General features: G+C 41.2%; 1 protein-coding gene across 6 annotated transcripts in view; it reads left to right on the top strand.

Moving 5' to 3' along the window:
- Positions 1–1482: 1482 nt before the first annotated feature.
- The window catches only part of cxxc5a (CXXC finger protein 5a), a 35694-nt gene continuing 26630 nt past the window's right edge, over positions 1483–10546 (top strand). The window contains exons 1-2 of one of the 6 annotated variants that reach the window (XM_080201546.1): positions 1483–1525; positions 1733–2001. The gene's annotated coding sequence lies outside the window, so the exon portion shown is untranslated. The other 5 variants (XM_080201547.1, XM_080201550.1, XM_080201552.1 and 2 more) reach the window with 5 other exon arrangements.

Genomic DNA, 10546 nt, shown 5'->3' with positions numbered 1-10546 from the left:
TTCAGAGTGTGCAGCACAAAACAGTGCCACCGGCACTGAACATCAGCTCCATATTTATTCCAATTGCAGCATTAGTAACTTGCTGCTTTAAAAACTCTTAATTTGTCATACAATGGCTTGAATATTTAGCTATTTGTCCATTTGTAACCTAGGACCATGGAATCACTGAATCCCCACAGTGCAGAAAGAGACCATTTGGCCCATTCAGTCTGCACCGACTCTCTGCCCCTATCCTCATAACCCTGCCTGTGGCTAAACCACCTAAACTACACATCTTGGCGCACCAATGGGCAATTTAGCATGGCCAATGCCTCTAACCTGCACATCTTTGGACTACGGGAGGAGACTGGAGCAACCGAAGGAAATCCATGCAGACTTGTGGAGAACGTACAAACTCCACACACAGTCATCCAAGGTCGGAATCAAACTCCCTGGCGCTTTGAGGCAGCAGTTATCACTGTGCCACCTGCTCCTTAATGTATACTCCTTAGATTCTCATGTGAGAAAAGTTAAAGGTTATTTATTAGTCACAAGTAGGTTTGCATTCACACTGCAATGAAGTTACTGTGAAAATCCCCGAGTTGCCACACTTTGACACCTGTTCAGGTCTACCAAAGGAGAATTTAACATGGCCAATCCACCTAACTGCACATCTGTGGACTGTGGAAGGAAACTGGATCACCCGGAGGAAACCCATACAGACATGGGGAGAACCTGCAAAGCCCACAAAGACAACAACCTAAGCCAGGAATTGAACCAGGTTCCTGATACTGTGAGGCAGCAGTGCTAACCACTGTGCCACCATGCCACCCACTTGCAATTAGCCTGCTCCTCATCACTACCAATTTTCCAAATGGCTACAAAGGGAATTCAGAGAACCACCACAATTTTTCTTTTCTAAACTGAAAATCCTGGTAACAAACCGTTGGAGCAATCTTAGTGATAAAAGCCCTCTTGCAGATCAAACCATCAACAGTAATATTCAAGGAGCCTCATTCTGCCTGGTTAGATATTACATTTGACTGCCGCCTTGAAACAATCATTATCCAGAAAACAGTGGCTATTAAGAACGCCATGGGAAAATCAATGCTGACCCTGCCGAACTCCCCAACAGAATATGATAATAGTTGTTATTAAAAAAAAGTAATGTAAAAATGTTGAGGAAAGTGTTTTTTTTCAAGTGAAATGGAAATGAGTAAAAGTTTAGTTAATGGCTATGAGTTTTCATATTGACAAGAATGCCCAGGCTCTCTGCTGAATCAATTTTTCCCACATTTGTTAACAGGGCGAGACTGAAATATGCACTTAAGTCACCTCTTTACACGTGATTGGAAATCTGAATTGGGCTGCTCACTCAGATTTTGTCACCAAGGCCAACAACTCCCCCTCCCACCCGCCCCCAAACCCAGGAGAAACGGGGGAGCGGGGAGGGGGGGGGGAGTGCTGGAGGTTTTATTTCAAAATGCACCGTGTGCACATTGTGTGAAACTGGAGGTCGGCTGGGAAAATATGGAGACTGCCTGAAGTGAGAATGTAGAGCGGGTCTGTGTGTGTGTGTGTGTGGAGGCGGGGAGGGAGGGAGGGAGAGGGAGGAGCAGTGGGGGCTGAGGGGGTGGGGGGGGGGAGGTGGTAGAGAAGGGTTTCGACAGTCCGACTGTGAAACGAAAGATTAAGGCAGTCAGTGCGTGCGGTGGTGGTGGCTGTGTGTTGATGTGTTGTTTGCTCGTTGCAGAAGCTCAGCCCGATCGATGCTCATTGATTGTCCCTGACGACCTGCTCCACTTTCCAACCAATGTCAGCGTGTCTCCGGCTAGCCAGGATGGGGGAAAAATGAAATTAAGGAAAATCTCTGCCGCCCTGGCGGTGTCGTTTCCACACACTTCACTTGGCAGCCAGCCAAATCCGAGGAGAAGCACATCGAAAAGATGGACTGGTAATCTGTGTTAGGGATCAGAAGCGTTCCAAATGCTCCCCGCAACACGAGCACCCACGCATTTGAAGGTGTTTTACCTATTACTGCCCTTGTTGTTTCAGTACTGATGTTGCGAACGTTTGTTAGTGCATTTAGATTAAAATGAAAAACAAAAGCGATTTGCAACAATCCTGGCCAAACTTTTGGCCGCGATTACTAAACATTCATACATTCCTGCAGAGGGAATTTCGCGTTTGAAGGCGCGGGTGGAAGGAAAAGTGGGGGGACAAAAGTGATTGCTTTTGATTGCATTTTTTTGTTTTGGTTGGAAAGGTTTGAGTCTTTGGTTCAGTGAAGATCCACTTCGCTTTTTGCGGCGCGCTCCAAAAATCTATGAAATGTATTTGCATGTACTTCCAGAGCGATCTGGGATGTAGAGGAAGGCTTGCAGGAATCGGAAGGTTGTAGCCCCCCCCCCCCTCACTTTGTGTTATTGAGTGAGTTTTTGCAACACTGTTACCTTGTGGCAGAGTTCTGCACGGATTGTTACCGCTGCTTTTTTTTTGGTCAAATTGTGATCTGTGTCTCTGGGCTTGTTTGATCTTCAGCGCTGCAGCTGTTAGACACTGGCTGGACTGGCACATCCCTCCCTCTGTTGGATCTGCCTTTGGTAGGTGCTGTTGGGGGGGGTGTTTGTTGTTGGGGGGGGGGTGTAGAAAGGGCCTGTGTTTGCAAATATGCAGATGTTATCATTGCTGAAATCTTAGTGTGCTGTGGCGGTTCAGAGGCAAAAATCAAAATTGGCTTTTTTTTGTGATTTGGATGGCCGGTGGTTAAGGAAAGTAGTTGGTTTTCGAGCGGATGGTGAATGTTACCCTGGTTGCTGTTAACATACGGGTTTCAGTTCATTGGTGGAAATTAAGGGGAAAAAAAGAAATGAAACAAAAGTATTTGGTGTGAAACATTGCAGGCAAATAGTCAATGCTCCAAGCCTTTGCAACTTGTGTAGTTTGTAATTGGCAAAGGCGTGTTTACAGACAACATGTAAACATCTGCTTTTTTTCACTTGAGTCTCTTTCTTTCTTCATTTTTCTCCCCCCCCCCCGTTTACAGTCTATCGAGGGCAAATGTTTGCCAGCTCCACTTACTTCTGTTAAACCAGTTTTTCTATCTTTCAGAGGATGTAACCTGTATTTATTAATCGAGAAGTTGCGTGTTGTTATTATCAATGGAAAGAGAAACATACGCTGGTGTGTGATCGTTTTGGTTTTTTTTTCTCAGCCGCAGCCACTCTTGCCTTTTTGAAACTAATGTGTTAGTTGTTGGAATGCTGCTGTAGTTCAGTTCAACAAGATAAACAAATTAGCCGGTAGTTTGCTAAACCGGAATAGGGCGCTGGATCAAAGCAGCGTTTTCCCGAGTGCTCGTACAAAAAACGCTAATGCCACCTTTTAGTGGACAGCCTTTTGTGTGGATCAAGAAGTACTCCAGAGGTATAGCGGACGATTATCTGAAGTTAAATTGTAAGAAAGACTTGGAAATAGAAATGGAATGGATATTTATGCTACGCCGCCGAGTACTTTTTGTTTAAAATGTTATACCTCATTCCTGAGAGAGAAATGAGCAGAATTTCTGACTGGCCCCAGTGGCCCTGGGTTCCTGAATCATATCACTATGCAATAGAGCAGTTGATAGGTGGGGACAGTTGGCAAATGCTGATATTTGCCAGGCAATGAGGTGGATATCGGAGCAGTTGTTCTGTGGGAACAGTGGGTAAAAGGTTCTACCAGATTATGAATTGGAAACAAAATATAGTTTTGGAATTAATTCATATTTTAGTTTATAAAACAAAAAATACAGAAGTCAAAGTTGAGATCCTGTGTGATTATGGTAATATTACATATTTTGATGTGTTACCTGGTTTTAAAAGGTTACCTTTGATCTAGTGGGACATTGGATGCAACTAATTTAAGCAGTTCATACTTGTGATGGAAATGTGCTGAAACATTATTGTTAGTTATTACACAGTTAACATCAAATAAAGAAACATTTTTAAAAGTGTTGAATTTTGACAACCTTTAATGGGTGAAAAGTTGCTATGTCATATAGTGCACTGAGCAAACAGCCTAGAAAGGTATGATTGGAATGTTGGTCTCCTTGGTTGTTATCAACTAGCCTGGGAGTAGGAGTACTATTGTCCTCTACTCTTTGGCTGGAAGGAGATTAAAAACAGAGTTCCCATACTTCATCAATATAAAGAGATGACTTGTTTTTACAAAGGACATGTGTGTGAATGTCAGGTGAGGGAGAACGGGATCAAACTTGGTTATGTTATCCTTTTCCCTTCGCAATGGTTGGGTGGCCTATCAACACTCAGTTGAAGAATGTTTATTTGAGTGTGGTTTCAGAGGGCAGCTGGAGTCCATGTGCTCCTACAGGAGAACTCATTGGCAGAACCACTGTCTTTGGGATGGAAGAAAATTAGAGACAAATTGTAATGAATCTTGTTGTGTTCCAATAAAGAAGATTGCAGTTCAGATTCTTACTTGTTTGTGAATGTTTTTACTTTGGCTCATTGGTTTGGCTGGTAAAGGAAAGTAGCAGAAGGTAAAGATCAGTAACACGGGGAGACAACCTTTACTCTGGCAAGGCCTGCTTTGGTGGATCAGCTACATGATATATGCACTATCAAACTGTCTCGTTGATTTGAACGGAAAAGAGAATTAGGAAGGACTTATAACTGGAAGTCTGATCCATTACTGCTAATACTACTGCCACTACCATCACAGAAAATGATTCCCATTGTCTTTAGGCAACCATATTTTTCAGTAATGGCAAAATAAACGAAACACACATTTTTACCATTATGATTGAATATGTCCATTTCCTTCCAACAATAGCAAAACTTAGAAACAAATATTCTATGCATCCACATTTAATCGTTGGAAACCCAAGTTACACTGTTGCTGTTGTAGCCCAATGCTTGTTGAATGCTTACATGATCGTATGACCTGTGAATCCTGTTTTAAAAATGTAACGTTTTAAGAAACAGCAATGTTCCAAGTAATGGCTAGTTAGAATGACTTGTCTTATCATTAGCTTTCTGGGCTGAAAGTGTTAGGACCAGTCAATTGGAAAAAATATTGTAATGTAATTGTGATTTTTTATATTGGCAAATGGATGGTCAATGTGTATAATTAATTCATATATTAAAATTATATACTGTTCATAAATGTAATTGCTGCATTTTGCTGTAGTCTCTTAGTTTTACATTGATTTTACACCCTGTCTTTACTTATACTCTTTGGTTGCTGTGATTGCACAGAGATCTCTTCCAGTGGTTGTGATTCAGCTTGTACTGACCTCCACTACTGATTAGCTGTGTCTGCAGCAGAGGGAATGAAAGGAGAGCTCTTACCTCTCATGTTTTTTGCAGGACTCAGGGCTTATGAGTCTAGTGCTTCAGTGCTAATACTGGATGAGGTTTCTTCCTATTTCTAAAGATCTCCAGGCTTTATGTGACAAGAGGTACTTTATTACCACTTAACATTCGTGTCTGTACTTTTGTGGGTCTATTTCAGATTGGTATTTTTAGGGAAATAAGGAATCAGAAAAGCTGTTCGGGCAGAGATATCAAGTAGATTATATTGTTGTGGGCAAATATTTGCATTGTGAAGCATATTTGAAAAATACATGATCAGGAACCTGAATGAAAGAACATCTTCATTGGAATAGATTATATAGAATACTTCTGACAGTTCTTCTGCATTGCTGGATGTAATAGCTCCTCCCTGACTGTGGTAACCGTTTTGGTGTGAAACCCAATACAGTGTCAAAAGAAGCAGCTCAGATTGGCTTTTTTTTCTCCTTGACCTTATTTGAACTGGTATTCATTCATCAATCACTGAAGACTACCATTTCTCACTCTGAAATGTACATAGAGCTTGAAATTCATTTTGATATTTCTTTTGTTAAGGCACCTGTTTTACTTTAAATTGAGAAAATTATTAACTGGCCATGACGCTCAAATTAGTGGTTTTTGTAAAATCAAAGAAAATTTTTATTTGGTGCAAAATATTTAAAAATCATTGACTCTTGATTCCTATCTATAAATTATGATATCTGTCCTAAAGTGTTTGAAGGTGGGGAGACAGTTTTTCCATTTAATTAACCCAGGAGCTTTCAACCCTGTGGCAATGATACTATATTTCCTCATTTATGACAAATAAATGTGGCCCACTTTTAAAAATTCTTTCCTATTGACAGCCATTTACTTGTCAACATTTTTTGCATTTAAATTATTATTTTTCAACAATGAAGCTTCTTTATTGAGAAATGTATCAATATCCCAAGCACTACAGATAAAGTTTTGCTTTTAAAACTGACAATGTTTTTGTGTTGTTCATGGAACTCAGCTAAGATATAAAGCAGGAAGAAGTTGGTAATCCTAGACTGTTATTTGTAAGCTCAGACTTACATAATACTGATTTGAGAGGTTTGTGATTGCAATGTAAATATACTCTTTCTGCAGGTATTTGTTTTATAGTCAAACTGGTGTATGTGTCAGATGTTTTTAGTAATTAGTACCTGTTAATTGATATGTAATTTTAAATGTCATGAATATAAAAGATATTATTACAGAAACAAACATGTTGCAATAGCAAAACATGACCCGAAGGATAATTGGGCATTGCAACATTGCAACAGTTTTAAATTGGTAAAAATAAATATAAGTGCAATCTGCAAGCAAGGAAGCATTATTGATAAATATATAAATCAATTGTTCTTTTAACATCAAGAAGTACTTGTGGATATGTAACTCAAAGCTACAGTTTTGCTTAACCAAGCCAGTAGCGTTTGAGATATTGATGCTGAAGCTATTCACCAAATACAAAAATTCTCTAAAATACAAAACATACTATATTATTGCTATTTGTCATCACAGGCGACTTGGTGGCACAGTGGTTAGTACTGCTGCTTCACAGTGCAGGGACCTGGGTTGAGTGGGTATAGAGTTTGCACATTCTGCCTGCGACTGCGTGGGCTTCCTCCAGATGCTCCGGTTTATTCCCACAGTCCAAAGATGTGCAGGCTATGAGAATTAACTATGGTTAATGTGTGGGGTGATGGGGATTGGGTGAGGGAAAGGCAGATTCAAAGGGCCAATTGGCCTCTTCTGCATTGTAGGGATTCTATGATTCTATGACCTCTGCAGTCATTATAATTTAACACAGAAATGCAAACAGAAAATGCTGGAATACTCAGCAGGTGTGGCAACATCTGTGGAGAGAGAAAGGGAATTAACATTTCAGCTCAAGGATCTTTCTTCAGAGTTTGATTCTTCAGGTTCAAAAGGCAGGTCCTTAACCTGAAACGTGAACACATTAATCCTTCCACAGACCTGCTGAGTATTCCAGCATTTTCAGTTTTCATTTCAGATTTCTAGTGTTTACAGCAACTTCCTTACGTTATAAGTTTACACAGGTCTATTTTAGTTCTAGATTTTTTGCATTGAATATGCTGAAGCAATACGCAAACTTAAGTTTGCATGTTCAGTGCAAAAAATCTGGAACTAAAATAGATCTGTGTAAACTTACAACATGAGGAAGTTACTGTAAACAGTATTGCTCTTTAAGCAATAGAATATTGGGAAGAAGTAAGAGAAAGCTGCATCCAAGCAAAGGGCGGTGCTGGTTAAATAGTTTTCCTCTGTCCTTGAGTCAAGACGTGAGAGATTAACTCAAGAAATTTGTTCATCAGTCTTTTTTCCCGAACGGCCCTGTGGACTATTGTATCTCTATATCATATCTCATGAGATCACTTTTTTAAAATGTGTTTAATGTTTTGTCTTAAGCCTGAAAAGAATAAAGTTATGTACGCGATTGTATGGTTGCCAAAGGTCTCCTGCAAAATTAGTTTTGAGCTATTTGTTCTAATCGAAACAATTAAACATTACACAATAATCCTGTTCCAAATGTTTATTGAAACATTAATTAAATGTCATGGTAATTAATTATGATATCTGTTCATTCAATGTTAAATTATTGCTTGAAATGGTATTTGAAATAGGCAGCGGACAAATTTTCCCCTCTCCAGTGACCTCTGTCAGGTCCTACAAGTGTGTGCCCAATGCCTCATATAAGAGTTTTTTTTTCAATTTGTAAGCCTAGATTGTAGTTGTTGACAGGGAATATTTTATTTTATCACACCCAGACTGAATCTGCTCCCAACCAATGCTCAAATTCACAATTTCAATAAGAAAGAGACAAGCTCACAACTAAGAGCAGGAAACAAAAACTGAACATTTGATTTTATTTATTATTGTCACATATATTAGTGTACAGCGAAAAGTATTGTTTCTTGTGCGCCATACAGACAAAACATATTGTTCACAGAGAAGGACAGGAAAGAGTGCACAATGTACTGGGACAGTCATAGGTAGGATGTAGAGAAAGATCAACTTAATGCGAAATAGATCTATTCAAAAGTCTGTTGGCAGGGATGCTGGTTCGCGTGATGGATTGGGCTACATTCACGAGCTTTTGTGGTTTCTTGTGATCTTGGGCAGAGCAGGAGCCATACCAAGCTGTGATACGACCAGAAAGAATGCTTCCTATGGTGCATCTGTGAAAGTTGGTGAGAGTCACAGCTGACATGCCAAATTTCCTTAGTCTTCTGAAAAGTAGAGGCATTGTTGGACTTTCTTAGCGTCGGCATGAGGACAGGTTGTTGGTGATCTGGACACCTAAAAACTTGAAGCTTTCGACCATTTGTACTTCGTCCTGATGATGTAGACAGAGGCATGTTCTCCACTACGCCTCCTGAAGTCGATGACAGTCTCCTTTGTTTCGTTGACATTGAGAACATGCTGGAGAAACTCAGCAGGCCTGACGGCATCGGTGGAGAAAGAATAGCTTCAACATTTCAAGTTTGGATGATCCTGTGCTTGGGCTGGTGCCAGCCCTAACAAAAGTATATCCATAGAGCTGTCTTAGATGGGGGTTCCAGGATGTTGACCCAGTGACAGTGAAGGAACAGCAATAGAATTCCAAGTCAGGATGGCATGTGGGTTTGGAATGAAACTTGCTGGTGGTGACGTTCTCATGTATCTGCTGCTATTGTCCATCAGGTGTAGAGGTTACGGGTTTGTAAGATAATGTCAAAGGAACATTGGTGCATTGCTGCAGTGCATCTTGTAGTTGGTGCACATTGCTGCTACTGTGTGCTGATGTTGCAGGGAATGATGTCAGAGGTGGTGTGTGGGATACCAGTCCAGTAGACTGCTTTGTCCTCGGTGATGTCAAGCTTGAGTGTGGTTGGAGCTATACTCACTACGCCTAACCAACCAGTTCCAGTACAGCCACAACGCTCATTCTCTATGCAGCGATGTGGAAAGCTGCCCACGTATGTCCTGTTCACCGTCAATCATCTCAGTTCCAGAACTTCACTGCAGGAGTTCCTGAGGGTAGTGTCCTTGGCCCAACCGTCTTTAGCTTCATCAATGCCCTTCCACCCATCATAAGGTCAGAAGTGGGAATGTTCACTGGTGATTGCATAATGTTTGGGACTCCTCTGATACTGAAGCAGTCTGTTTTTATATGCAGTAAAGACCTGGGTAGTTATGCAGGCTTAAAAGTGGCAAGTAATCTAGTACTAGGAGAGTATTCCATCACACTTCTGACTTGTGCCTTGTAAATGGTGGACAGATTTTGGGATTCAGGAGGTGAGTTGCTCACTGGAGTCTTCCCAGCCTCTGGCCTGTTCTCAGAGCTAGAGTGTTTATATGGCTGGTCCAGTTCAGTTTCTCGTTGATAGCGGGGAATTGACTGATGAAAGTGATATAGAATGTCCAGGGGAGATGCTAGATTCTCTCTTCTTGGAGTTAATCATTGCCTGGCACTTGTGTGGCATGAATGTTTCTTGCCACTTTTCAGCCCTGCATGTTACCCAAGTCTTGCTGCATATAGGAACAGATTGCCTCAGTGTCTGAGGAGTCCTGAGCAGTGCCGAATATTGTGCTGTCATCAGCAAACATTCCCACTTCTGACCTTATGATAGATGGAAGGTCATTGATGGAGCAGCTGAAGATAGTTGGGCCAAGGACACTACCCTGAGGAACTCCTGCAGTGATGTCCTGGAGCTGAGATGATTGATGTTGAACAGGACATACCTGGGCAGTTTTCCACATTACTACATAGAGAATAAGTGTTGCGGCTCTACTGGAACAGTTTGGTTAGGGGCACAGTTAGTTCTTTGCTGGAATGTTGTTGAATCCTGTTGCCTTTGTAGTATCCAGACATTCCTTGCTATCACATGTAATGAATAGCATTGGCTGTTGATGCTGGGGATCTCCAGAGGAAGCCAAAATGGATCAGCCAGTCAGCATTTCTGGCTAAAGGTTGTTGCAAATGCTTCAATCTTTTCTTTTGCACTGATGTACTGAGCCTGATCATTGAGGTTGGGGATATTTTTGGAGCCTCCTCCTGCAGTTAGTTGTTTAATTGTTCACCACCGTTCATGACTGGATGTGGCAGGAACCTCAGCGCCTCGATCCATTCCGTTGGGATCACCTTAGCTCTGTCTATCGCACGTTCATGTCAGCTGTTTGGCATGGAAGTAGTCCTGTGTTATAGC

Source organism: Carcharhinus amblyrhynchos, chromosome 13 (assembly GCF_965287045.1).
Source record: "Carcharhinus amblyrhynchos chromosome 13, sCarAmb.v2.hapA, whole genome shotgun sequence".
Lineage (NCBI taxonomy): Eukaryota > Metazoa > Chordata > Chondrichthyes > Carcharhiniformes > Carcharhinidae > Carcharhinus > Carcharhinus amblyrhynchos.
This window is presented reverse-complemented; position numbering and strand designations above follow the sequence as displayed.